We start from the raw sequence: 6,000 nt of genomic DNA, 5'->3' as shown, positions 1-6,000 counted from the left end.
CTTGTAACAAATACATGGCTGTTTATTGATCCTGTCCTATTTGGTATTCATTATTGGCACCCTTTACTGACCTGACCACCTCACTCTCAGTCCATTTGCCTGTTTGTAACCTGTTGTAGGCTATTATTTCCTCCCCGCTCTGAGGATGACCAGAAACACTGTTCATTACAGCCAGGATGCTATTAGACTTGCAAATGTCTGCCGTGCCTTACTCCCTGTTTCTCTGCGTCTCTTGCTCTCTCTCTTCTTCTTCTCTAAGTGCAGTCATTAATAGAACCCTTCTTAACCCTGCAATTTGCCTTCTTATCCACACGAAAAAGCACCAAGGGTGGATGAGATCTATCCTGAAGCGGTTCTGGCTCTGGAAATTGTTGGCATGTTGTGGTTAACACATCCCCCTCGTCACTTGGATTTTAGGAACAGGATGTTTGGTGTTCAAACTAATAACGGATAAAGCTGCTCCGCATGCGTGTAAAGGCCGGTGCTAACATCCTTAGACTTTGCCTGATGGTCAAAACTTTAGATTCATGAGGAACAGTCGGTGAGTATAGTTGCACTCTAATATTTTCATTATAAGCACAGTGAGACAAATCACTAAAAACTAGACTGGATGCAAAGGGGCTTGTAGTCACATTTAAACATAGTAAATCTGAAAACACCTTTAATTGGCCTTTAAAATAGCCAGCATGTGTAATGTAAAGCCATAACCCCAGTGTCGTCATGGATACATTTATTGTATCGCTGTGACAAGCCTAACAAGAGTGTTAAGATGATCTCTAAAGAGGAAAAGAAGGGAAGGGAAAAAATAAAAAAAGAAAGAGACACAGAGGTACATACATACACCTTTTGTTTTCTTCTTTAATAGACTTACTTTAGATTTGTTTTTTTTTATTTATTTAATTTTTTTTTCTATTTTATTTTTCTATTTATTTATTTTTTAATCCTCCATAATTTTCATTTCTATGCTCTCTCAGTACTTTTAAAATGAAATCACTCCCCTCCTACCACTCTTCTACACTTGCACACACACCCACACTTACACACTTGAAACTCAACACAACAGACTGCCCTGCTCCTTCTCTAACACACACTCAGTCCTAACCCTATTTATTTATTGTTTTCCACTGTTGCCTTTGTACATACTCAGTGCATGTATCATGTCAGTCTTAAGTCCCCTTTTGTATTACATTCTGTCTTGTCTCACCTGTGATGTCTTGTCTCACTAATTTCCATAGAAAAAAAAGAATGTCAGTGAAATCTCCACACTTTTTTTCACTTGTCTATAAGTTCTAAGCCTGTAAATCCCTCTGAACATTAACCTGAGTGTATGAGGTTATCATAACAAAGACCATGCGTCATTCTCTGAAACCCTCTCTCTGCTTCCTCCCCACTTTGTGCCTCATTACTGGACTCAATATGGGGGGACACAATGCCTCATAGAGATGCTGCCTCTCATTTCCCTCGTTATTACAGAGGATTCAGTGTTGGAAAATATATCCATACATATATACATACATTATATGCTTACTCACCATACAGCCCAATATACTGGACCATAGTTGCTTTTTTTTTCCCAAAATCTGGCAAAGATGCTCTGATGTCTTCCCCTCAAGAAATCAAGAAATTAGATACTCAAGTGCAACCTGGGCCCACTTTTTTTTTTTTACCTTAAGCCTGTCATTATCATAATTATTATTATTACTATTATTATTTGCTGACTGCTGTTATAATGATCAGTTCCTCTAAAGCTGACAGCATGATTTTCTCTGAAAAAAACAAAACAAAACAAAACAAAAAAAATGTCCTGTCCACTCAGGTGGGGAATGAACAGCAGTGTGACATGAGTGTAAAATGGATCTAAAGATCGACTGCTGGTAACATGCACAGTCTGCAGTAATGCCAGTCCCGTATTGGCTTGTGCTGGTAAATAAAGAGCTGATCCACAAGGCAGAGCCCTCGATATATATCCACTCAGTGTTAGGTTTCCTTGTCAAACCTCACTTACGGTCACCAGTGACTGAAAGAACAAGAACAAAGATTCAAGCTGTCAGAGTGCTGCTTCTCTGCAGGCTGCTGGCAAAATCTCTGTAAGAGGGTGAGACGCACTGAAACCCAAGAGGACCTGTGAGTTGAGTTGCTGCTCAGCACTGAGTGGAGCCAGTTGAACCTGGCAAAAATGCTGCTCCGGCGTCTCCCTTTGGACATAAGGCAGGTAAGGCTGACTGGAAGGAGACCCAAAGGAAAGAACCAAAGAGCACTGAAATGATTACATCTCTCTGGTGGCCTGGAAGTGATGTGTGACTCCACAGGAGCAACTGGATGAAGTTCCCAGAAAAAGGACATTTGACTTGTTTTATTTGCCCTTTTTCAACACAGCACTTACCAGTATAAGTGGCAAAAAAAATGGATGGATGCATGGGTGGATGGTCAAAAACTCTTACCAATGTGATGGTTAAAGAGACGGGACGTGGGTTTATGTCCACTTGTCCACAACAAGGTACCCCTGCTGAAGTACCCTCGAGAATGACAGAAAAAAAAAAAATCCTCTGTGCCTTTTTCTATTTCTGGCTGTGTGAAAACCACATGGTCCAATTTTTACCAGAGTCAATGTCACCACAGTTTCACACACAGAGAAGATAAACCAATATGAAGAAGAAGAAAAAGGCAATCATCATGGAGGAGAAGACTGTATATACATTAAAATATACATCATGCATAAAATACTTATAGGATAAATGATAATGTGACCCTTTTAGCCCAAACCATCAGAGTCCACATAGTTCTCATTCATATTAACACATTTGAATGCTAGGTCAACCTTTTAAAGTTGAGGTGAACAGTGGCAGTGTCTCACTTGTCACAGGTTGAAGCTTCAGTATATATGGAGCTTCTTTGTGTGTAATACTTACAGTACTTACAGCTGCACCAATCAATATTTTTATATAAACACTGGATCAAATGGTCAAGTTTACTATGAAAAGGGTCGCTTATAGTGCAAACTTGACTCTAGTTCCCTTCAGCTCTATGGAGCATTTAAGCATCTTTTAGCTCAAACACTGCTCTCATCATCCTCGATTCCAGTAGCAGCAGCAGGCAACTGTTTTCAGTGAAAAAGCTCAACTCATTGTAAAGCACCCGTCCAGCACTAAACAGTATACAAAGTGAGCAACAAGCTACTGAAGAAGTTGGTCGAGGCCAAAACAGAGCTAAAAGGAGAGTGAATATTGGACTTATGTTTGTGATGAACAAATGCTGATATTTCTCTGTGTGTGCTGAATGTGTAAAACTGTTTTTGCTAACACATTTGCCTTAACAATTTTAAAGGGTGATAATATCTCCATGTTGTGTCTTTAACTTGTTCCACTGCTCCCACTTTGCCAAAAAAAAATCTGTTAGTGCAACTTTAAGCAAAACAAAAACACCACTATGTACTGGTGGAAGAAGCACTGAGGCCTTTTAGCTCAGTGAAAGTAGCAGTATGGACTAGTTGCAAAAAATACTTAAAATATCAAAAGTAAAAATACTCAATATGCAACATGACCCCTCAGTGTTATATTTATTATAAATACACAGATATATATCGCCTGTAAAAAAGTCTATTCATCCCTCTTTTATGAGATGTTTTGTTGTTTTACAACATGGAATCAAAGGGAATTTAACTGATCAACAGAAAAAAACCTCCCTCTGAAATATAGTGGAGTAGAAGTATAAAGTACAGGTACCTGTACTTAAAACTATACATAAGTACAGAGCTTGAGTAAATGCACTTAGTTACATTCCACCACTGCCACCATGTATAAATACTCTACAAGTCCTACGTTTGAAAAAATTACATACATATGTCATTCTTATTAACAAAATGTACTTAAATGTAAAAGTATAGTCATAATGTAGAAAGTCCCTTTTCAGAGAGTCATATATGTATATGATTATATATTATTGGAGTATTTTTCTTGATGCTGTAATTTTTGTTATTTTTATGTTATGCAGCTTGTTTTGATCTGTTACAATGAATCACATCTTCTAAGCTCATTATAGGTTTTCTACAGTCTTAATCTGCATAGTAAACAGTAGCTGACAAATAAATGTAGTGCAGTAGAAAGTACAATATTTCCTCAATGTAGTATAAAGTATTATAACATAAAAAAGGAAATACCCTAGTAAAGAACCTCAGTATTATACGTGAGAAAGTACTCGCCATCAGAGTTTGCACATGTTTGTAAGTGTGAAAAAGTCGGCCCACCCTTGTGAAATCCCCACAACCTTGTGCCCATACCACAACACAAACAAACCCGTCATAACAATCATATCATTATATATCATATATCATTCACACTGACTGAATACAATGAAAGAACTGTGATGATTATATAGAAAGAATGCTGAAATATAATCTTAAACCTGCATGCACAGAAAATGCCATGCCTTCTTAGAGTATTACACAAGTCATTATATATAGTCTTCTCATTCTGCAAATATATTTTTATGACAAACTCATTCACATAAACATACACATAGAGCTATTAGTACATACCAAAGTCATTAAGATTACTGGAGCTTGGGGCCACAATTAAGACCATTGTGGCTCATGTAATCATTCTCAAAATGCTACCATCTGATTGGAGGAGACACATCAGATCCTACGGCCAGATTCTTTTCATAAAGAGGGCCAAGACCTCCGCTCAGTTATTATCGCTGAAAGCACCTACTGTATGTGTGTGTGTGTGTGTTTATGCTGCAGTGTGACAATTGATACATGAAGGGGACACTGGAAAACTTGGTGTGTCTCATAATAACCTCAGGATGTGCGTTGTTCCAGAACAAATTATTTCTGAACTAACTAGCTTACATCAAAACAGAGGACATTCAACAATGTGAGGAACTACAGTGGTGGTGGTGCAACAGAGAGAGTTGGTATTAGGAATCAGCACTTGGATAACAGCTACATCTGAATAATTAAACTGAATATCCACAAAATTAACTTGTTGGCACGCAAAATACGAAATTACTACTGATGAAAGTCTGATGAAAAAAAAAAAGTGCTTTTCTTAATCAAACCACTGATTTTTAAAAAAGGTTCCATCCCCTGCAGTCCACGACCACAGCAAAGTAGCAGTGTAATTTCCTAATAAGCACACGCTATTAGATGAAATTACAGAGATGTTCAAAGATCTCCCCATCATCCCCCCTCCCACTACCACCACCAACACCACCACAACCACTTCCCCAATAAAAGTGCTGCCTGGTCATTTTGGCTGCATTACCTGTCTGCTCTCGTATAATAATGTAATTATCCGGTGACCAGCGCAATAATCTTGCTGAATTACATGGTGACCTCTGTCTGTGTGGCTTGCTTTCACAGCTCGTCACTTCGTGAGGTAATACGGAAAGGCTGAACCCAAATGATCTATGTCTCATGAACCAGTAAGTGCAAGCATGCACATAATGGACGCAAACATGCTCAAGGACAACAAGGAGATGAAGCAAAAGCACACTAATGTGCAGTTATATGAACAGTAGTGGGGAAGTTAGTCGGAAAAAGTACTGTTAGTGAGCAGTAGGGATGTGCAGAGGGTCCAGTATTTGTATTTGTATCTGTATTTGTTGAGGCAGCAAAATTATTTGTATTTGTATTCGAATAAAAGTGGAAAGAGGTTTAAAAATCCTGTTTTTGTTTCTATTATGCTTTTAATTTTAGAAAATTAAAGTGTTACAATAAGTGTTCATGAAGTGTTCTCTTGGGAGCACTTCATTTGTGTCAGTAGCTCAGCTTTATCTCTGGGGAACACCCTCAACTCCAGGAGTGATGTCCAAATTAGGAAATGTGCGTCATGTAGCAGGTGGATGTGACTCCCCTCGTTGAGACCTGCTGATAGACATAACAGTGGAGCAGAGGAGAAAGACTGAGATAGTGATGTAACCGACGTGTGCACTGGTATTTAACATGTTTTTTTTTTCTTCCCAAAAACAAATAATTTTTTAAATATTTGTATGAAACAA

Source organism: Thunnus maccoyii, chromosome 2 (genome assembly GCF_910596095.1).
Source record: "Thunnus maccoyii chromosome 2, fThuMac1.1, whole genome shotgun sequence".
NCBI lineage: Eukaryota > Metazoa > Chordata > Actinopteri > Scombriformes > Scombridae > Thunnus > Thunnus maccoyii.
This window is presented reverse-complemented; position numbering follows the sequence as displayed.